Source organism: Sus scrofa, chromosome 1 (genome assembly GCF_054392235.1).
Source record: "Sus scrofa isolate SSC_HxYL_T2T_F1_AM1 chromosome 1, Sscrofa_HxYL_maternal_Yorkshire_Landrace_v2.0, whole genome shotgun sequence".
Classification (NCBI taxonomy): Eukaryota; Metazoa; Chordata; class Mammalia; order Artiodactyla; family Suidae; genus Sus; species Sus scrofa.
The window spans coordinates 215,706,518-215,731,281 of NC_139383.1; the positions used below are offsets into that span (position 1 = coordinate 215,706,518).

Below are 24,764 nucleotides of genomic sequence, written 5' to 3' on the forward strand. Positions count from 1 at the left end.
AAATGGTGGCAAGATACCCAGCCAGAAACAACAGGGGAAAGCAGTGGACCTGCTTGCTGCTTGGAGTTACAAGCTTCCTAATGTGTCTGTGGGTGGAGGGGTGGCAGGGTGGCGGGGAGGGGGGAGTTCTCTTAAACTGTCACCATTTCCACAGTTCTCAAAGATCCCACAACAAGGTAAGCCAGTCAATAACGCAGAACCTTATGAGGGAAAATGGCTGGGTGATCTCTTCTAGTACTCAGCTTTTGTTCAGTCAGGAAGATTTCCTGGGGTCTCACTGACACCTTTCTATAGTGTTCCAGTTAACAGTCAACTCAATGGTTAAGTCAAAGTTCGTGGGGACACCTGCAACTAGTGGAACAAGTGAGGAGGAATACTGGCTTCAATTAAACCTGAAACAATGACCAGAGAAACTGAAGAAGAATCAGGTAAGCACAAGGTCATGGAGATGACACCCCGCCCTTGGCAGAAGGAGGGAGAGGAAGATGCCCAGCACAGCACCTGGAGGGATCCCTTTGAAACTGTTTCCACTTTCACACACAAAGATTGAGGTAAACCTTGTGAGATTTGCAAGAATCGAATTACATGAAATTCATGTTACTCAATACCCAAGAACCCATGTGAAACGAGTTTGCACATAAGGCCCTTGTGCCTTATGTCATTTTACAGGACTGTTACGCCTCCCTGACAGCAGCTCCACAGAATAGTTTAAATGCTCTACTTAGGCACACACCCCATCTAAATTAGAGATGAGTGCACACAACTACTTGCTGGAACCTATGAAAATCTTCAATTCTAAATCAAACATTTGGACTTTAACAAAGCAAACTTTTTCTTCCAAGCATATTTTCCCTTGGTTTTTAAACCCATGTGTATTTTGAGGGGGAAAGAAAATCCATCTGTTTCTGATTCATTTATGCTGAACTCATCAGACTATCACTGGAGAAGAGTTATTGGGTGTCTACGTCACTCCCCCCCCCCACTTAAACTTCTATTACGTCTCTTCTTTAAAGTAAGCAGGTGTCCTGTGTTGCAATTAAGCAGATAGGAATGGCAAAACACTATCATTTTGATTCAAACCTCAAGATCCACGTGTTTTCAAAGAAAGGCTTCGAGTTGTTCCCTTTTCCTGATTTCTAGTTGTGTGATTTTAATTGTTGGAGGTGATCTTTTTTGTTTTTATATTAAGCAAGAGAGACATGAAGAAACATAATATGGCCAACAATACTCAGGCAATTGTCAACTAATCTCAGTCATCTAAATTTTTTAGAACAGGTGCCTAAGTAATAATCAGAAGTGAAAATGAAATTGATAAGTAAACCCAGGTCTCCCCGATACAACCTAAAAAGAGTTAATAATACCCATGTTTATGTTTTCAAAAAGCTGAACTCGTTTTATCATATAACAAGGTTATGGAATTAGGAGCTGAGTTTCTGATCAACCCACGAAAACTTCATCAGCCATATGGGATCTAAGTGTCATACTGTCTGAACCTCACAGGCAGCATAGAGCCATGCAGAGAACATGCACTTTGGAGTCGCAAAGGTCTGGGTTCCAATTCGACTTGGCTCTTTATCCACTACTAATTAACATCGAGGTCACCTTCATCATTCCATCACTCCTAACATGGACATAAAGCCTCCCCAGAAGGGCTACCTTGTGGATTAAAGTTAAGGCCAAGCCAGGGTCTGGCCCACAGCAGCAACAGTTTATGGCTATTCCTCATCACTGCCTGCAACATCATTTTAGGGAAAATTCTTTCTGAGAGCTGACTCGGCAAGTCTAAGCTGAGTGGTCAGTTCTCCTTGAGGCAGCCATGCACAAGGAACAATGACAGATAGGCTGGCAAAAGTCATGACTACAGAGACTAGCAGAGGACCAGAGGAACAAGGAGCTCTCCCACCACACTCTGTTTCCTGCATGGCCAGCAGGTGTAAACCCAGTCCATGGGAAATCTGTCAATATAATCCAACCAAACACACCGCCTCAGACCCCAAGTCACATGGAAAGCATCAAAAAATCATTATGAAACTCACTGCCAGTACCACTGGCAGCTTCTCACTCTTCAAGGGAGTATTTTAAAGTTTATTTGTAGAAGGGGACTAGAGCTAGCCAATTTTGCACAAAAGCCCATCCATGCATGCAGGCAGTGCCTAGGTTGGAGAACAATTTGGCAGACAGCAGGGGTGGTACCTGCCGTAAGTCCTTTGCCTCTGCTGTTCCTATTTGGTGGAAAATTTTAACATGAAAGCTGGCAAAGAACAGGTAAGAAAAAAGGAGAGACCTCAGTATAATCTAGCAGGTATTTACAGCCTGAGTGGTGCCCCTGCCCACATTCATAGATTGTTAAGGCTAAAAAAGTCCTCAGAATTAACTAGTTCAAGCCCTTTCCCTTCACAGATGAGAAATGAAGGCTCACAGAAGTTATAGGGTTTGCCTAAGGTCACAGTGCCAGTTACATAGCTAGCCCTTAGCCTGTGTCTTTCACTCAGACGCTGGAGAAGATGAGGTGGAATGCTGACCATGGCCTCTGTCACCTGTGAACTTCTACTTATGTTATGGGTACCTTTAATCTTCTTCTAAGTCTAGGGTGCAAATGAGCTCTGAGTATATACTAACAGAGATAAAATAAACAGGATTTTTTCTTCTTTTTTTTTTTTTTTTTTTCTTCTTCTTTAGGGCTGCACTTGCAGCATATGGACATTCCCAGGCTAGGTGTTGAATCAGAGCTGCAGCTGCTGGTCTATGCCACAGCCCCAGCAACACAGGATCCTTAACCCACTGAGTGCGGCCAGGAATCCAAACTGCATCCTCATGGATATTAGTCAGGTTTTTAATCCCCTGAGATTTAAGGAGGTCTAGGAACTCTAAGAAACATGACTTTAAAATGAACCGTAATTTTTTTAAAAATGCATAAGACATTAAGGATTACAACTATTTGGGGAAGTTGCAAGAATGAGAGCTAAGTCTACAAAATGGTGTAAGGGTCTTATGTATACATTCATTTCACAGAGAAATCATTTTTATTTAAGGAAATTATAGCAAGGAAATTATACTTAGAAAACGCACATACACATATGATTGTCCCCAAAGTGGTGGAGTATAAAATGAGTACAAATAAAGATATTGTTTTTATTTTGGTTTGTTTTTATGAAGTGCTAAGTACTACATAGAAAGCCTTGAGGTAAGGGCATGCATGGCCAGTTGGAGAACAGCATGAAAGCTAACATGGCTGGAGCGCAGGCAGGAGGAAAGGAGAGAGTGGTGTTCTAGAGGCCCAGTGACGAGAGAAGCTACAGGAAGAGGGAATAATCTTGTGTGTTAAGGTGACAAGTCAAGTCAGATGAGGACTGAGAATTGTCCACTGCATTTGGTGTTAGGAAGGTCACTGATGGCTTTGATCAAAACCGTTTCAGGAGTTCCTGCCGTGGCTCAGTGGTTAACAAACCTGACCAGTATACATGAGGATGCAGATTTGATCTCTGGCCTCACTCAGTGGGTTAAGAATCCTGCGTTGCCATGAGCTGTGGCGTAGGTCGCTGACGCAGCTCAGATCCCACGTTGCTGTGTCTGTGGCGGAGGCCAGCAGTTGCAGCTCAGATTCGACCCCTAGCTTGGGAACTTCCATATACCAGGGGTGTGGCCCTAAGATGACAAAAGACAAAAACAAACAAACAAACAAAAAAAAAAACATTTCAGAGGAGTGATGGTGTGAAAGCTTGGATACAAATAGTTTCAGACCATCAGAGCAAACACAGGCAACTCTTTTTTTTTTTTTTTTTTCCTGCAACCTCATCGTTACTAGTCAGGTTCATTAACCACTGAGCCACCACGGGAACTCCCAAATCAACTCTTTTAAAGAGTTTCAATGCACAAGAGATTGGGGCAGTGGAATGTGAAGTGAAGGGGCAAGCAGTATTAAGAGAAAGTTGTCAGGATGGCAGAAATAACAGCATGTTTACAGGCTAATGGGAAAAGTCCAGTATTGAAGGAAAGGAAGGGAAGGGAAAGAAATGGAAGGAAAAAAGTAGGGTGGAACAAAGGAAGGTGGTGCAGAAGAGTGGAAGAATTATCAGAGCAGTATCTTCAAATAGGCAAATGGGGATGGACTCTGGGACACCAAGTGGAAACACTAACCTTTGTAAGGGGAATGGATGATTTACCCATCATAACCAGACAGAAGTCAGAGTACGTGAACCAGATGCAGGTAAGTGGGAAAATGTGGAAATTTTCTTCTGATGGCTTCTGTTGTCCCAATTAAATAAGAATCTGTGAGTGGAAGCATGGAAGAAATTGTGGGAGGTTTAATCAGAGAAAAGAAACTATTCATATGAGGGGGTCAAAGAGTAGATGGACTCTGGAAACGCACCACGATTGCTGAGCAGACCAAGGGCCCATCAGAGGTCAGTCACCACGAATTTAAGCTGTCATATTCAATTGCATAGGTGGGAGTTACTTGGGTTAAGGTTTAACCAAGGGAGTGTGCCAAAAAGAGAGGAAAAAAGAACTGGAGGGAATGGTTAAAATGACTGGCCAAGGCATTTCAGCTGGCCAAGGAGGAAGTAAGGTGAGTGAGGTACAGGAAAAAGCTGGTAAGAATTTAGGCTTGTAGGTCCCAGTAGAGTTGAGGGTTCTAGAGGAAGTAAATTGTGGAAAAGAGAAATGAAGTTTAGAGAGTAAAATGCCCAACATTTAGATTAAATGTTGGGGGCAAATTACATTTACTGTAAACAAAAGACTTGGATGCCCTCTAACCTATACAGGCTCAATAAACCCGTCCTGGAAACCACACCTAGCTTGTCACTAGTTTCAGCAGTGAGAGTAATAATTCCTTGTCCACAGTCCCCAAGAGCATGTAAAACTCACTATCAATGTCACTGACTGCTGAGACCAACACCATTCTCACTGCAGTGAAAGCCATTTTCACTGCCAGTAATTTGATATCCTAGAGACAAAAGAAAAAAGAATAAGAGGACATTGAAACAGAAGTGACCTGAAGCAAATAGTCCCCGAAAATAAAAGAGGAGCAAATATCCTTGAAGTGCCTCAGGTGGAGATCCAAGGACTGGCCCCCTTGGTTTATGGAGAAACCATACACAGGAATAGTAGGCTTGACAAGGGCTCCCAAGATATGTTATTGTCATACTCATGTCTGGAGAAAGGGCCTTTGCAGATGTGATTAAACTCAGGATTTTTAGAGGAGGAAATTATCCTGGATTATCCAGCTGAGTTTTTTTTTAAAGTTTTATTGAAGTATAGTTTATTTACAATGTTGTGATAATTTCTTCTGTATGACCAAGTGATACATACATGCACATCCATTCTTTTTAAGATTCTTTCCTCATACAGAATATCACAGAATATTTGGTAGAGTTCCTTGTGCTATAGAGCAGGTCCCCATCGGCCAGCTGTCATGGGACCATTGACTGAAACTGCCCACCTTGGCCAGGCACAATAATAGCCACTTGCATGAGACGTCTCACAACAGGGGTCCTGATTAGGAACAAGGTGCTGCCTAGAAGAGTAATCAGGAGGATCTGAGAGGGCCAACAGGAGGGAGAAGACAACCAGCATTCCAGGATCCTTGGCTCTGGAATCCATCTTGGCTGAGAGGTGCTCACATCTACAGGAAGGACCCTGGGCCAGACCAAGTGCAGGCTGAACAAGACAATCAGCCAGAGACACCCCAGAAACTAAGCACATTCCGATAAAACCTGAAACTCTGAGCTACATGCCAGAGCAGCTCTCCTCTGCTTCCTTACCCTCCTTCTCTCTGCCCAGGCATCCCTTCCAATAAAGGCCTCAGGTGGAGATCAATAAAGGCAGCACATGCGTGTTCTTGGACAGTTCACTGCCCAGTGTTAGACAAGAGCCCATTCTCAGGCCCTGGAAGGGGTCCTCCTTCCTGCAACACAATCATTTCATATTCCGTCACAAGAGAGAGTCAGGGAGAGGTCTGACACCCACAGAGAAGGTGCTAGGAAGACAGGCAGATGTTGGAATGGTGCAACACAAGCCAAGGTCTGGCAAGAAATTGCTGGCAGCCACCAGCAGCTAGAAGAGTTAAGGAACAGATTCTCTGGAACAGAGTCTCTGCAAGGAGCCTAGCCCTGCTGACACATTGACTTTGGATTTCTGGTCTCCATAACTGAGAGACAATATATTTTTCTCAATGTAAAGCCACCTGATTTGTGGTAATTTATTACAACAAAGGAAACACATACAATGTAATCTAAGGAGTATCTACTAGGCATAGTGCTGGGTGGGGGGAAGTAGAGAGGACCCAAGATGTATAGGGCTTAGTCTTTTCTTTAAAAGTTTTAACTAGTTTAAATGCTCTGAAAGAAGTAATCAACCAAATCCAGAAGAGAAGTCAAACCTCTTGAAGAAATATGTCCTTAAAATGTCAGGAAAAGATCACATCACACTATAAGAGGAATTATCCTAAGAGTGGATTTCTGAATAAATTCCAAAGAGCCTGCACTTCAAAAAAAAAAAAAAAAAAAAACTGCAACATGTAGAATGAACTGTTGTAATAACCTGATTACTTAGATCACTGTATTCAAAATGAAAACATTTTCTGGGCAAAAGGGAATGTATTTATCTCCACCCAGCAGAGAGAAGACTTAGAAAATGAATGAAATAAATTTAGTGGAAGGGCTTCCTGTCATCTGTTCCACAGACTCAGCTTCAGAAATTACCCAAGAAACTAATGTCTCTATATAGGAGGACCCCTTACAAGTCAGAGAGAACCCTTCAACCCAAACTGTGTCTACTCCCTAAGGCACTCTTCTATTTGAAACAAAAGTAACCAGGACACAAGAAGCCTAAGAGGTTCAAATAGTAACTGGCAAAACATTCAATGTCCAATTCAAATCATTTCCTATGTTGCCTCAAAAAACATCTAAAAAGAACGAAATAATGCCATTTGCAGCAACATGGATGGATCGAAAGATTATCATACTCAGTAAGTCAGAAGAAGACAAGTATCATATCATTTATATGTGGAATCTAAGAAAAATGATACAAATGAATTTCATTACAAAAGAGAAACAGACTCAAAAGACTTCTAAAACAAATTTATGGTTATCAAAGAGGAAAGGTGGGAGGTAGGAATAAAGTAGGAGTTTGGGATTAATAGATATACACTGCTACATATAAAGATACATAATTGAAAGTTTCTGCTGTGGCACAGTAGGTTAAGAACCTGACTGCAGTGCCTTGGGTTGCTGCAGGGGTTCAATCCCCAGCCCAGAGCAATGAGTTAAAGGATCCAGTATTCCTGCAACTGCAGCATAGGTTGTAGCTGAGCTCAGATTCAATCCCAACCTGGGAACTTGCATATGCCACAGGTGTGGCCAAAAATAAATAAATAAATAATTTTTTTAAAAAAATAGATAATCAACAAGGACCTACTGTATAGCACAGAGAACTCTACTCAATAGTCTGTAATAACCTACATGGGGAAAAAATGTGAAAAAGGATGGAGATATATATATATATATATATAGTAACTGATTCACTTTGTTGCACACTTGAAACACAACATTTTAAATCAACTATAGTCCAATAAAATAAAATAAAATAAAAAAACAGCCTCAAAGAACTACCTGTCCAACAATCAGCTTTTCTGTTCCACACCCTGGACCCTCTTTGGAGCAACCAATGGAAAGGTGACAGACCACCCTGGAAGTGCCAATTTGACTCATTACCAGTGGCAGCTGAGCACATAATCATGCACCATTGCAAGGAAAGTGCACTTGAGCTCAGGTTGACCGACAGGCTCCCGAATTCCCACTCAAGAAACATTCCTCTGAAGAGCCATCTCCTACTTGGGGAAGCCCTAGAACAAAATCCAACAGAAAATGGAATGTCACCAAACAGAGGGACACCTTAAGCTCTTTCCAGCAGGTTTGAACTCAGTGTAAGTCACAAACTTCTGCTATCTCAGGGTCCTGCAAAGCCATTCCCACTCAGCTTGTACATGGCTGCCTTATTTCAAACAAGACCTCATTTTTTTTTTTTTTTCGTAACAGCATGAGATGATGATTACCTCCCAACTTGTTGCAAGTCAGCACCACTCTGCAGTAGGGGGCACCCCATCCAGGGCTGGAGAATGAGCTCTTGCCTAATACTCAGAAATTAACTGTCCAAGAAGACACACACACTGACTAAGCAAAAGACTTTACTGGGAAGGGGTGAAGGGGTGGAGAGCAGCAAGATAAGGGAACCCAGGAGAGCTGCTCTGCCATGATGTTCAAAGTATCAAGTTTTATGGGAATGGGGTTAGTTTCCAGGTTGTCTGTGGCCAATCATCTTGCTCAGCCCATATTTGGTCTGACTTGGATCTATCCTGGTGGCACATGCATTTCTCAACCATGGTGGACTCCAGTGCAAAGGATTCTGGGAGGCTGGTCTCTTCTCCTTCCTCTTGGCCCCTCCCGAATCCTCTTGGTTAGTTTTCAGGGCAGCACCTTCTTCCTTATTGGGACCTCCTGTTGTGAGACATCTCATGCAAGTGGTTATTATCGTACCTGGCCAAGGTGAGTGTTTTCTGTCAAAGTTTCCCTAACAGTTCTGCTGAGCTACAGATCCTCGGTTTTGGCGGGGCGGGGAGTCCCTTGTCCAGCTCTGGCCCTGGCTGCAACTTCAGCATAAACCTCTTTCCTAATCCTACCAAGACACCAAGAAGCATGCCAGTGAGACCTCACCAAATTGCTTTTGCAGTTAGGTTCACAACTATCACAACTTTCTGATAACATCAAATCCTTTTCAGCTTCATGAGAAGCATGGAAAGCAGGAAACGATGACCTAAAACTACATCTTATGCAAGAAGAAAGGCCAAAGAGCTGACAGTGGCAGGAGGTGGAAAATGGTGACACCTGAAAAACATTCAATTTGCTAATCAACTGGTTGAAAAATTTAGAATTTAAAGTGTACAACCATTTCCTATGTGAAGATTAGAGGTGGCCTCTAAATGCTGAGGTTTTTTTTTCCTCTAATTTTTCTAAAAGGATCACTAGGCTAGAGTGATGGATGGTAGAGGGGGGAAAATGGGGCAAATCTCAAAAGCTGGTTAACAATAATGAAAAAGAAGTAACACAGCAGCCCACCTAAGCCATCAAGCTCTGAATTCTCTTTCTTTCTGGGAAGGACAAGCATTGAGGAAGGCTAACAAACAGCATAAAAGAAACACCCAGGCTCAAATTTCTGCTCCCATTCTGTGGCATAGGGAAGAATGGCAGACCAGGAGGATGGCCAGGTAAGTTCTGGCCCAGACAAAAGCACAGTATCATGATTTCACAGATCAATTACAATTGCCTTCTTGTATCATGAACCAGACATGCTATAGGTCGGGGGGGGGGGTTCTTTTTCTTTTTCTTTTTTTTCTTTTTTTTTTTTTTGGCCTTTTAACATATACTGCTTGATTAATAGCCCCACGGGATGGAGAACTAGTTTTTATTTGTAGCACATCAAAAGAATAGGACTTATCAGGTGATCTGGAAACTGAAAACAGTTCTTTGGTTAAAAAGGCTCCATTTTATTAATGACAATGCTGCCAACAGTCCAACCAGAACCCCACCTGGGCTTACATTCAGCTGACAGGATGCCAGTCTACACTCTCATGAACACAGCTATACCAGAAGAGCCTGTGAAGATTAGCTGCTGTATGGGGAGAAACTGTTTTGTCTTGTTAGGTATATAGAGCACCTTTCTAACCCAGAGCCCATTCCCACCACCTTCACTCCACCTTTTCTCTACTTATAATTTTGAAAATGATGAAGCAGTCAGAAACATCTCCTAAAGAAAACTCACCAACTCTTACATTTAGTGACTCTCATTTTCTGCATCTTGGATTTCACAAGGGCTCCTAAGTTATTGAAAGTGATTTATAAATCCACATACATCTAGACATCAACTACACGCTTGCACATATATGTGCAACTTTCAAAGTATGTTATGGAAGAGACTAGCTTACCTCCTGAGTTCATAACTGCTTCCCAGCCTTTCTGGCTGGGAGGTGTAGCCATGTAACTGGGTTCCTGTGGTGGAATAATAGGTATTGGGACCCTAATGGATATTTGAGTCTAATCAGTAATGCCAGAAAAGGATGTGGGAAGAAGTGATACATTCAACTCCTAAAATTACCCCAAGAAAACCTACCATGCAATTCTCTACATTCTCCCTCACCCCTTCATCCAGACACAGGCACCCAGGGAACCTTGGAAACCAGGCATTAAGGAAGCAAGTCCCCATCAATCCAGTTCCTGAATGGCTGCTTGAAGCAGTCTTATAACCCTCACTTCAGCCCTGCTGATTGGACTTTTATGTGAATAAGAAATAAACTATTTTATCAACACACTGCTATTTCAGGATTTTGTTATTATAGCAGATCAGGTTTCTTACTTAATACATGTTATAGCAGCTAGCATTTCCTATACCTGCTACATGTATATACATATATTGCTATTGTGATTAGCTATCGACTCATTCATTTTACAGTATTTTTTTATTTAGATAAGAACACTTAATAGGAGGATATACATGCATTGAAAAAGCAATAACAATTTCAGAGCAGTTTTTTTCACTATGTATCTTCACAAAAACACTTTATTAGCTCCCTTTTCAACAGTTTCAGGCACTGAGCTAAATGTGATATTCACAGAGGAAATTCAGACTCTGGCCTCAAGTTTACAATATATTGGAGATGGCAGACACATAATAAAAATATAAGTAAGTGTATCATTACAAGTTATAAGTGCTAGAAGGATATTGGGCATTGTGAGAGAATAACAGAAGAGATATAATATATGCCAGGGTGGGAGGGGGTGGAGGAAAGGTTCTCCTAGGGCAGTGATATTTAAGCTGAAGATCACATGTGTGAGCAGAAACTAATAATTAAAAATAAAGGAGTTCCACTGTGGCACAATGGGTTAAGAACCTGACTGGAGCAGCTGAGGTCACTGAGGAGACACAGGTTCAACCCCTGGACTGGCAGCTGTGGATTAAAGCATCTGGTAGCATAGTTCTTGGCTATGGCTCAGATTCAATGCCTGGCACAGGAACTTCCACATGCCACAGGTACAGTGATAAAAATAATTTTTTTTAAGAAAGAAAGAAATAGCCCTCTAGCAAAGAAAACAACTTGTGCAAAGACCCTAAATTTGAATAAGATTGATGCGCTCAAGGAACTGAAGGAAGCCAGTGGCGCTGGACAGGAGTGAACAAGGGGAGGTGGGGTGGGGTGGGGTGGGGGAGGCTAGAGAAGGAAAGGCAGCTCAGTAGAAGATGAATCTGCCAGGCCTTGAAGCCCAGAAAGGATTGCAATCATAGTCTAAAGTGTACAATCTTAATGGGGGCAATAACAAAAAATAGGTTCCTGGGAGTGGGAAAAGAAAGGACTTAGATAATACAATGGTTTGCAGCCCTCCAAAGAGCTTCAGCATATGTACACAGACCTTTTTGCTGTGCTCAAAGATCCTGAGAAGAAAAACAATGTGCTACCCATAGATTGTTGCCTATCTTAAAAAATGTCAGGATGTGCAGGTTACATGCAAGACGAAACACAAGACTCCATTGGCTCTGTTAATTCAGTTGAATGTGGGGAGGTGGGTAGAGTATTGTTCAGTTTTTGCTGTAACCAATGGAAGAAGTTCCCAAGGTGAGCCTATTCATCTGCTGCTTAAGTAACTATTTCCTGTCCCTCTTAAACAGGAAACTAGAGGTCTAAAGAGGACAGTGATGCCTCTTTTATACAGAAAAATCAGCACATATAAAACAAAATGGAATACCAATGTTCACAGTAGCATTACTCACAAAGGCCAAAATGTGGAAGCAACCCAAGTGTCCATTGACAGCTTTATAGATAAACAAAATATGGTGAATACATAAAATGGAGTATTATACAGCCTTAAAAAGGAAGGCAATTCTGGGACTCCTGTCTGTGGTCCACTGGTTTAAGGATCCAGCATTGCCACAGCTGTGGCTTGGATTCAGTCCCTTGCCTGGGAACTTTCATAGGCCATAGGTGCAAATAGAAAAAAAAAAAAAAAAAGGCAATTCTCAAACAAAGTACACCATGAATGAACTTTATTTCTCTTAACATAATGTCCACAATCACAAAAAGACAAATACTACATGATCTTAGGTAACTAATGTGGTCAAATGTACAGACACATAAAGTATAATGGTTATTGCTGGGTTGAGGAGGATGGGGAGTTATTTAATAGGTACAGAATTTCAGTTTTGTAAGATAAGAAGAGTTTTGGAAAGTGGCTGCATAATGATGCAAATGTATTCAGCACAACTATACTGCACACTTAAGATGGGAAATTTTATTACGTATATTTTACAATTATATTTTTTTTAATTTCAGAAGTCAAAGATATTTTTAAGTGGTTTTACAGTAATGTCAAAGAACTTCTGTACACATACACACACACAATCAGAAAGCTTAAAGATCTAGGTAACATCTCAGATGTCCCAAAGTTTAGAAAAGCTAATGAAGTTGAAATGAAAGCCAGAAAAAGAACATTCTGGGTTCATGATAATGTTAGGTTATACTTTCAACCTTTTGAATTTGATTCGGCCAATGCAGTGTGAGCAGAAGCAGTTTTTGTCACTGAGCAGAAGCGTTTAATTGCCAGTACAAGGCATAGCAGTGTTCCACAGTGTGCAGCTATGGTTGAGATGGAGCTGCTGCCAGTATGGATTCCGGAGTGCACACTGTGGGCCACGCCCTCCTAACAACCCACACCAGATATGGGGCCTAATGAGAAAAGACACCTTGGCTATGTTAAGCTGTTTGTTACCATCGCATAATCTAGCCCCTCCTGACTAACATAGGATTTAAAAAAGAAAAACAATAGAATATGGGTATTTGAATTTTAGCTTCATCAACCACTGCAACTGATTTCCGAAAGGAAATTTACCATGATCACTCTTCATCAAATGTAAGTTATTAGCAGTAAAGAAAACTTCTTTCCTGTACATGTAGGACTACATCATAGACCACGCATGACTCAGCGGAGAGCGTGTGCCTGTTTTGTTTGGCTGGTCTGTGAGAGAGATGGGGGGGGAACATCCTAAATAATAGGCACATGAAACATTTCCTTCCTTACATCCAAGAACTTAGCAACAGTTGCTACATCACACTTGGGGAAAGAAGGTGTTCAGCGGCACGTCCTCGCCCTTTCAACAAGTGTCAAGTTCCTGGATGCCTTGGACAGTTTTCTAAATAAGTATCTGTTAATCTTCCAGGGGCATGATGACTTGAGGAGAAAATACACAGAAGCCAGTAGGTTATGTGAGGTGGGGGAAGGGCGAGGGTTTTCCCTTCCCTTTTTCCCCCCAATCATTCCTCTGCTGCAGGCAGAGTGACTGGGAGCTGAAGCTATTCCCAAACATCTGAAAACCATTTATAAAAAACAGAGGTTACTACAAATAAAGACACTTTAAGCTGGTGGTTCATATCTTTAGTTCATGATGTAACTAGACACTAAAATAATAGTGTATGCTCTGGTGGGAAAAATCACCGGACAGATTTCTGAGACATGTGGTCCACTCCCATCTCTCCTCCTGACAAACAGGGACGTGTCGCTCAACGTCCTAGGTAGGACCTTCTCTCACTGGTAAATAGGACAGATCACACCAGTGTTTCCTGAAATGCGGTCTTTAGTCCAACTGTGTCTGAATCCTCTATGGAAATGTGGTGAGGGGAAAGGCATATCTGTAATAAAGGTAGATTCCCCGGACAAATCCTTTTCCTACTGAATCAAGCTCCAAGAGTGAGGCCCAGGAATCGGCATTTCAAAGCTTCTCAGCTGCTAATCCCAAACTCCTAATTCAGTAGCTTGTAACAATCATTAGCAGAAAAGAATCTGAAAAAAATGTGTAGTGTGTGTACATATAACTGAGTCACTCTGCTGTATACCTGAAACTAACACAACATTATAAATCAACCATACTTCAATTAAAAAAAAAAAAAGAATTCATCTTCTAGTGGCACAGCTTTAGTTTCTGGTGACCTTTGGAATTGCACAGTAAGGCCAAATTGACTTACACACAGCAAAGTTTCTGAACCAAAACAATAAAGAATCACTAAGGGCCCTCCCAGCTTTATAATCCTACAGTTATAAGCAGAGCTAAAAAGAAATACGTTGCCCTCACAGTACCCATTCCATCACCACTTACAAAAAAAATGCATAATTTACTTAGAGATCATCCCAGTGCAAAATGAAATATTAAAACTGATAGGTTAAGACATATTAACCATTCAAAATCACTTCCCCATTTATTTCACTTCATCTCCCTTCTTCATCACAAAAAAGCCTGAACCTCAATCAAACCTTGGAGAATAAATTTTAATACACATATGATAGTTTAAGGCCAGATCTTTACATCATGCTACATCTCTCATAAAACTATTTCCAAACATGAACATCAAAATTGGTAAAACAAAAAAATATTTTTGTGCTGTATCTTAGCAAATAGGTTACGATGTATTTATTTAAGCAGGGAATAGGAAATAAACAATTATTAAAAGACTGAAAACTAAAATATAAAAACAAAGATGGAGAGAGTACTTATTAACGTGTTCAGAAACTAGCAGGCAGTTGGCATGGATTCCCTTCCCTGAAAAAAAATCCCACTCTCTAGTTGCAGAGGGTCAGTAAATCTACAACTACAACCTAGGTCTTATGACCTAGGACCTAGTGTTTTTTTTCTAATACTGAGCAAAATTTTACTTACACTGAGAAACAAAAAACGTTTAAGTCTCCAAAAGTGTGCATAATAACCAGAATGAGTTTTAACAGGATTTGGAAATGGATCAAGACAGAAAAATAGAAATAATGAAAGAAAATAAATAGTGCTAACTTCCAGTTCAACATGGCAGGTTGAACACCATATTTTTTCCATTCTCTCCCAAATGTCCACTAACATAACAGTAAATAAATAAAAATGACAAGAGAACTGGAAAGGAGACAACAGCAGACAAAAGATGCCAATAAATTTTTGGAATACAGAAAGCTGGTGGAGGAATTATAACTGACTTAACAGAATTGTGCCTGCAGCAGGATATAACGATGAGATGTAAGACCACTTGGCCCGTAAAACTTCAGAAAGGCTTCAGACATGGGGGCACCTGGTGCTGAAAAGATCGGGGGTGAAATTTTGGCTACAAGCAGGAATAGTGGTTGAAAAGTTAACAAAAGGAGACTTAGTTGAAAAATAAAATTGAGAAAATCTTTCAGAAAGCATAACAAAAAGATAACAATGAAGACAAGAATAAAAGACTTTAAGAGATGTGTGGTTGATCCAGGAGGCTTAACAACTGACTAAAAGGAGTTTCACAAAAAACAAACACAGACAATGCTGGCAAGGAAATTATCAAAGACACATGGAAATCAACATTCCCCAAACTGAGGGATATAGATCTACTGAAGGTCCACAAAAAACCAAACACACTGAATTTTAATAATACATACCAAGGCACAGGATCATGAAACTTTGGTTGGGAGGTTGGCATGTTATGGCCCATGGTCCAGATTTGGTCCACTGCCCATTTTTGTAAATAGTTTATTGCAACACAACCAGGTTCATTCATTTCTATACTGCCTAACACTGCTTTCTGCTCTAGCAGTGGAGTTTAGTTGTTATGGCAGAGACAGTATAACCTACAAAGCCTTAAATATTCTCCCGAAAGAAATGAAACTTTGCCCCCACAAAAAATTGCACATAAATGCTTATAGCACCATTACTCATAATACCTCAGAAGCAGAAACAACCCGAATGTCCAACCACAGATGGATAGGTAAATGCAGTAACACAATGGAATATTATCCACCCATAAAAGGAATGAAGTACTGATATATGCTACAACCTGGATGAACCATAAAATCATGCTAAGTGAAAGTATCCAATCACAAAATTTTACATACTATATGACTCCATTATATAGCTTCATTCATATGACCATCCAGAGTAGGGATATCTATAGAAAAATTAATCATGGCTTCTTGAAGCTGGGGGTGGTAGAGAGCAGAGGTAGGCTAAAGGGAACAAAATTTCTTTTTGAGGTGACAAAAATTACTAAATTTGACTGTTGTGATGGTACACATATCTGTGACTATAATAAAAACCACTGAATTATATACTTTAAATAGGTGAGTTAAATGATATATACCTTAACATCACAATAAAGCTATTTTTAAAGGGAAATATCCAGAGTTCCCATCGTAGCGCAGTGGCTAACAAATCCAACTAGAAGCCATGAGGTTGAGGGTTTGATCCCTGGCCTTGATCAGTGGGTTAAGGATCCAGCGTTGCCGTGAGCTGTGGTGTAGGTCTCAGATGCAGCTCAGATCTGGCGTTGCTGTGGCTGTGGCATAGGCCAGCGACTACAGCTCCAATTAGACCCCTAGCCTGGGAACCTCCATGTGCCATGGGAGCAGCCCTAGAAAAGGCAAAAAGATAAAAATTAAAATTAAAATTAAAAAAAGGGAAATATTCTAGAAAAAAATAGAATAATAATACACTACTTGGCACACTGTAGCCATTACAGCATATTAATACTGACTATTGTGTCTTTGAAATGTAAGAAAATAACATGAAAGAATGATGAAAGGAGGATGAGAAAGAAAGTCAGGAAATTATACCATAATGAATATTTAATAGAACATAATTAACCATGATAAAGGTATACTGTAATAACTATGGAGGTACTATTATATAAAAAATCGCAAAGAATTAAAAATGGTATCTGATATTAATACAGACAAAGGCAAAGTTGATTTTAGAGCACAGACTACTACCAGCAATAGAGAAGGTCATTTAATAATAACAAAGGGATTAATTCACTGAAAAGCCATAACAATTATAAATGCTTAAAACACCCAACAACAGAGCTTCAAAATAAACAAAGCAATTTCCTGGTGCTGTCTTTATGGTTTTCTTAGTATCATGTCATCTGCAAACAGTGATCATTTTTACTTCTTCTTTTCCAATTTGGATTCCTTTTATTTCTTTTCTACTCTGATTGCCATGGCTTCCAAAACTATGTTGAATAATAGTTGTGAAAGTGGGTATCCTTGTCTTGTTTCTGATCTTGGTGGAAATGTTTTCAATTTCACCATTGAGAATGATGTTATCTGTGGGTTTTTCATATATTTTTCACAGTTTTTTATTATGCTGAGGTATGTTCCCTCTATCCCCACTTTCTGGAAGTTTTTATCAGAAATGGGTGTTGAATTTTGTCAAAAGGCTTTTCTGCCTCTATTGAGATGATCATGTGGAAGACATACAGATGGCCAACAGGCATATGTAAAAATGCTCAATATCACTAATTATTAGAGAAATGTGAATCAAAACTGCTATGAGGTACCACTTCACACCAGTCAGAATGGCCATTATTAACAAGTCACAAGTGACAAATGCTGGAGAGGGTGTGGAGAAAAAGATACCCTCTTCCACTGCTGGTGGGAATGTAAAGTGCTACAACTACTACGGAAAACACTATGGAGGTACCTTAGAAAACTAAATACAGAGCTACCATATGATCTAGCAATTCCACTGCTGGGCATGTATCTGGACGAAACCTCATTAAAAAAAGGTACATGCACCCCTATGTTCATAGCAGCACTATTTACAATAGCCAAGACATGGAAACAACCTAAATGTCCATCAACAAATGAGTGGATTAAGAAGACATATGCAATGGAATATTACTCAGCCATAAAAAAGACAAACTAATGCCATTTGCAGTAGCGTGGATGGAACTAGAGACTCTCATACTAAGTGAAGTAAAGCCAGAAAGAAAAAGACAAATGCCATATGATACCACTTATTTGTGGAATATAAAATATGGAACAGATGATCCCATCTAAAACAAACAAACAAGGAAGAAAATAGAAACAGATCATGGCCAAGGAGAGCAGACTTGGGGTTCCCAAGGGGGAAAGGGAAGGGAGTGGGATGGATGGGCTTTGGGGGGATTTTTTTGGATGCAGAATGTTATATTTGGAATGGATGGGCCATGGGACCCAACTATACAGCACAGGGAAATATATGTGATTGGGTCACTTCTGTACAACAGAACTTGATGAAACATTGTAAATCAACTATACTTTAGTGATAAAAAATAAAGAAGATAAAAAAATTAAAATACTTTAAATAAACAAAGTAAATACTGACAGAAATGCAATAAGAAAAAAATTAAAGTCACAATGGTAGATGGACATTGTAATATACCTCTCTCATTTACTGACACAGTAAGTGTATTTTAACAAACTCTCAACTTTACCTAATTGATATTTATAAAAAATTCCATCCAACAACAGCTAGACAAATCAGGAAAATTTAGAAGACACAGATTTGTAGGAAGTTTAAGTTTTTCAAACACATATAGAACATTTACCAAGACAGACCAAATGCTGGGACATAAAAGAAAAGTGAATTAACTTAATAAGATTCAAGTTATATAAAATGTGTTTTCTGAATACACTGGAATTAAAAGTAAATAACCTGAATATATATTTACAAACTAAACAACTCATTTCAAAATACCCATGGGTCAAAGAGGAAATCAAGGGGAAATAAAGTATTTTGCAATGAAGAAAAATGAAAACACATTTATGATATGCCACCCAAACAGCACTGAAGAAAAATTTATACCACTAAAACACCTATGTTTGAAAACAAAAGATGACTTTAGCATCCACCTTAAGAAAGTAGGAAAATAAGAAATAATGAAACACAAAACAGTAGAAGGAAGAAAATGAAGTTGAGAAAAGAAATAATTGAAATAGAAAACAAAACAATAGAGAAAATACATTAAATCAAAAGCTGGTTCTTTGAAAAGATCTATAAAAGTGTTAAGCAACTAAGTAGACTGTTAAGGAAAAAGAATACATAACCAATATCAGGAATGATAGAGATGACATAAATATATGTTCTAATATTAAAGAGATAATAAAGAAGCATAAGGAAATATTTTATGCCAATAAACTTAAAACTTAAACAAAATAGAGAAATTCACAAAAGACACAAACTTCCAAAGCTAACTCAAGATGGAATAAATAAACTGAATAGCCCTATATCTATTTAAGAATTTAAATTTGTAGCTCAAAGCCTGCCTACTAAGCCAACTCCAGGTCCAGATGGTTCCTCTGGTGAATTCTATGAAACGGTTAAGGAAAAAATTATACAAAATTTCTTCCAGAAAATTGAAAAGAAGTATTTTCCAACTTATTCTATGAAGCCAGCACTGCCCTGACACCAAAATCAGACAATAACACTGCAAGAAAATAAAACTACAGACCAATATTCTTCGTGAACATAAATCTAAAAAATCTAATCAAATTTTAGTAAATCGAATGCACTAATATAGAAAAAAGGATAATGTATTATCACAAAATCGAGTTTATCCCAAGAATGCAAGATTGGTTTAACATTCAAAAACCAGACAATGTTTTTGTTAATTCGCCACATTAACAAAATAAAAGGAACAATCATATAATAATTACCTGTTGAAAAAGCATTTGACAAAAATCTAATACCTATTTCTGATAAAAACAAAAACCACTCAGTAAATTAAAAAAATAAAAAGAACTTCCTCAACTAGATAAAGGGTGTTTATAAAAAACCTACATTTAGCATCATATTTAATGGTGAGACATTGAATTATTGTCCCCTAAGACTGGGAACAATCAAGGATATCTGTTCATAACACTTCTATTTAACTATGTACTGGAGGTGTTGGGAACATTATTAAACAAGAAAAAGAAATACAAAGCATCCAGATTGGTAGAGAAGAACTCTTTGGAGTTCCCGTCATGGTGCAGTGGTTAACGAATCCAACTAGGAACCATGAAGTTGCAGGTTAGATCCCTGGCCTTGCTCAGTGGGTTGAGGATCCGTTGCTGTGGGCTGTGGTGTAGGTCACAGACGCGGCTCGGATCCCGCACTTCTGTGGCTCTGGTATAGGCTATCGGCTGCAGCTCCAATTCAACCCCTAGCCTGGGAACCTACATATGCTGCTGGAAGCGGCCCTAGAAAAGACAAAAAAAAAAAAAGGGAGAGAGAAGAACTGTCTTTCTTTGCATATGAAATGATCACTAAGTGTAGAAAATCTGATGGAACATATCAAAAAGCTACTAGAACTACTAAATGAGGTTGCAGAAAATAAGAACAATGTATAAAGAAATCAATTGTGTTTTTATATACCAGCAAGGAAAAATCAGAAACAACTTTAAAAAACAGTATCATTTAAAATAGCATCAAAATTTGAAATATAAATATAATATATATTTAATATAAATCTGACAAAAATATGTAAGACCTGCGCACTAAAAATGACCAAATATTTCTTAGAGAAATTAAAGAAGACCTAGATAGATACAGAGGTATATCATGTTCATGAAACATGAAACAATATTGCTAAGAGGGTACTTCTATCAAAATAATCTATAGATTCAAACACAGTGAATCACACCCCTTCATGCATTTAAAAAAAAAAAAAAAGGTTGGCAAACTCATTCTAAATTTTATATAGAGTTGCCAAATCAATATCCTTGAAAATGAAGGACAAAGCTGGAGGAATCACACTTCCTGAGTTCAAAACTTATTGTAAAGTTACAGTACTCAAGACCGCACAGTACTGGCATAGTAACTGACAAACAATTCACCAAAATAGAGCAGAGAATCCAAAAACAGACTCACAGGTATGGACAACTGATTTTTGACAAAGGTGCAAAGGCAATTCAATGGACAAAGAATATTCTTTTCAAAAATTGCTAGAACAATTGAAAATCTATGGGCAGAAAATGAACTTAAATCCATATCTTGCAGCACATACAAAATTAACTCAAAGTGAACATAGACATAATGTAAGATATAAAACTTCCAGGAGAAAAACCTCTGTGATCTTGAGTTAGGCAAATATTTCTTAAGAACATGAGAAAAACCACAATTTACCAATAAACGATAAGTTGAACTTCATCAAAATTAAAAATGTTTGCCCCTCAAAAGACACTGTCAAGGAAACATAAAGAAAAGCCACAGACTGGGAGAAGATATTTGAAAATGATACATCTGATAAAGGACTTATAGCCAGAATACATACAGAATTCTTACAGCTTAATAGGAAAACAACTGAATAAGAAATGGGCAAAATATTTCAATAGGCATTTTGCCAAAGATGTACACACTCTAAATAAATCCATGAAAAAGTGCTCTACATCACAAATCATTAGAGACCTGCACATTAAAACCCAGAACAAGCTACTAGAGTATTTGCATGGCTAAAATAAAAGACTAACCTCATCAAGTGTTGGCAAGGATGCAGAGGAACTGGAACTCACATATACTGCTAGTAAGAATGGACAATAGTTTGACCTTCTGAAAAAGTGACAGTTTCTTTAAAAGTTAAACATACACCTACCAAGGATTAAGCCATTCCACTCCTGAAGCAAATGAAACTACATGTCCACACAAACACTTACACGAAAATCTTCATAGTGACTGTCTTTGTAATAGTCAAAAACTGGCAAGACACTGTCCATCAATATGGGACTGCTGGTGGACAACAAACTGTGGCACATCCATACAACGTAAGACTACTTGGGAACAACAAGAAACAAATGATTGGGAACGTGCAACAGCATGGATAATCTCAAAACAGTTACGCTGAGTGAAAAAAATAAATAAATAAAAGCCAGATCCAAAAAAAGAGAGGCAGGGAGGAGTGCCTAGTCTATGATTTCATTTACATAAAATTCTAGAAAATGCAAACTACAGTGACACAAAGTATTTGCATGATGATTTAGGGTGTGAGGAAGGGTGGCAATAAAGGATTACCAAGGTTAAGGAGAAAACTTTGGGGTGATGGTGTCATGGGTGGCTACATATGTCAAAACTTACGGATTGTATAGTTTAAATATGTACAATTTACTGTATGTCAATTATACCTCAAAATAATATCAAAGAAAGACTGCCTTTGAGCTGTGGGATCTGATGCTGGGAAAAAGATTAGGGCAAGTTGTTGCTATATTTTCTTATAAGCCCTTACTAGTTATTTCTTCAACTTCACAGAATTATCATCATAGTAAAAAATGAAAATAAGAAAAATAAAACAAGAGCAAAAACATACAAGAGAATAGTAAAAAGAGACAAGAAAATCTTTCCTTCAGAGTCTTTAGTTGAAAATCAGGTGCCCACAAAGTCTTTCCAGCCATCTTGTTTTTTACCTTATTATTGAATCCTAGCAAGGACAGGATTTAGGATACTACAGTAAATTAAAATATTCAATATTAATATTTGAATAAGCTATCACTCATATACCATCAAAAGAACATGAACTGCCACCCAGAGACATTGTTAAGCACTAGTAACATATTTGTGCTGACCTAGCCACCAATCCTCTCCAGTAATCTTATTTCCATTGTGGATTACCACAGGTGGGTTGTAGAAATCATTAAGTAGTTGGTAACCCCTAGTGGTTAAAACAGTTAATTATGTACTTCCCTACATGGGAGCAATTTGGGCACTGGGATGAATTTCAGTTCAGCCAATGAAATGAAATTGATATCAGTAAAATAATCTGTTTCATAAGAACCTGAAGAGTGAGCTACTGTCAAGTTGCACAGGGAAAGAAAAGAATCTTACAAGTTAGAAGGGTAATTCAGTTAGGACAGAAGGAAAGGGAAATTACCCCTGAAAGCAAAAATTCAATGAAAAGAAAGGAGGAATGATGAGATTTCCAAACAATTTTCACCACGAAAATTGTTCTTTGGAAGTTTGGCGAATATAGCTCAGGTGCAATTCAGTTTAGGTGAGCCAGAAACTCTTGAACACAGACCTTTCTTTAAGCATGAATACAATATATCACAAGGGGTCTTCTAACTCTGGTAGTCATGCCTTCATCTACTGAGTGCTCCGACTAAAAAAAAAAAAAAAATTAAGAAGGTACAAATTTCAAACAGTATTCAACTCCTTTGGCACTGGCTATTGATTTGGTTTCTTCTTGATTTGATGTTAAGTATCTTCAAGTTTCCAGTCTGTGAAATTCACTGATTAGGTATAACATCCACGTGCTTCAAAAACAATTAAATTGCATTGCAACATCACCTGCTTCTAACCAACACCTGACTAGGTTATCTGTAAAGAGTATTGCCTTCCACCAGGATACAGAACCCATGTACCACTTTATACTCTCTGCTACTCCTTCCCTGACAAGTTTAGTCAGGCTTCTCACATGTGGAGAACAGCCCTGCCAAGTGGAACAAGAAAAAGTCATTTGGAATTAAACAATAAACCACTTCCAACACACACACACACACAAGGCTCAAATCTGCTTTCATCATCTTCATCCAGAAGAAATTTGGTTGAAGAGAGAAGGAAGAACAGGTATGTAATACTGAGGAAATCAGTTTGTCTTGAATATTAAGAAGGCACCAAATGACTTGAAATAGGTCTTAACAGGCAGAACATTTAAAATATTTTTTAAAGAGGCAGTGTTAAAGTATACTAAAAGAAACCCAACAATAACAAAAACACAAGTCTAAGAAACTACATTATGCATCCTTGCATCTTCTTTAGCATCTTTGGTGGATTCAAAAATTACCAGTTAACCAAAACCTCAAGAATAAGGTAGAATTGCTACTACTATGATTATTTTACAATAAAACAAAAGGTGTTCTGTCTTGATTTGGGTTAGACACAGACCTGCTCGGTGTTGTTGGAACAGGCAGTATTGTCAAGAACACAGGCCAACACCCTTTCTTTACAGATGAGGAAATGAAAGGTAGGAGGGCCTTGACCAAAACGACTAGTTACAGACACAGCCAGGACTGGAAGCTTCATGTTAAGACTCTCTCCCTAGCCTGGCTCTCAGGCCCTCTTTACTGTTCTCCTGAGTTTCCCTTGGGGCTCATGATCCAATAAGAACAAGTCATTTTAAGGCAGGTCATTTTTACACAGTGCTTTTCAACCCAGCTGCAGAATGTAATCACCTAGGAGCTCTGTAAGTCCTGATGCCCCAGTCTCATTGTCACATCCCCCAAGTATTCTGATGCAATCCAGCTGGGGTGGGGGCCAACCCCAGGGAGTTTTCAAGAGCTCCCAAGGGCATTCCTATGCAGCCACTTCTGAGAAGCCCTGATGATGGAGCAAAGCCTACTGGGAACAAAACTAGCTGATAATTTAGAGAAGCTTTTGCAATGGTTTTTCATACACCAATCTAAGTGTTCGCTGTTTATTTATTTTTTAATCTCTTATTAGGGTAGTCCCTGACCACAAGGTTCCAGCAGGTTCTCAGCCCTTCTTAGCCCTCATTCTTGGTCCTTGTTCAGCCTCTAAAAGTGCACCACTGCCATCAAAGTGACCTTTAAAATAGAGACCTCAAAACAAGTATCTAAAACGTTAAGTAAAAGCGAGGGAAGGAAATCCCCCGATTTGGACAAGTCTCCCTAAGCAAAACAGAGGAAAGGGAGGCTATCTGACCATAATTCCGGCCAAGAGCATTTGGGCATTTTCCCAGAATTACCCAAGTAATCCTGTGAAAAGCAGATCTTTGTAAACTAAATTATGTACAAAATGCCTAAATCGTGAGTTTTAATCGAAAACTAACTGACTCTGGAAATCGTGAAAGCCACATGCATTACGCACGGGCTTGACTGACCCCCGCCCCCTTCCCTAAGAAGCTCTCTCCAATGTCGTTCTGCAATAACTATAGCCAAGCGGACTGTGAATGAGACACCCTTCCGGGG

General features: G+C 39.1%; 1 protein-coding gene across 8 annotated transcripts in view; it reads right to left on the bottom strand.

Moving 5' to 3' along the window:
- The window catches only part of ADAMTSL1 (ADAMTS like 1), a 1,005,193-nt gene that overhangs the window by 979,447 nt on the left and 982 nt on the right, over positions 1 to 24,764 (bottom strand). The gene's annotated exons all lie outside the window — the stretch shown is intronic.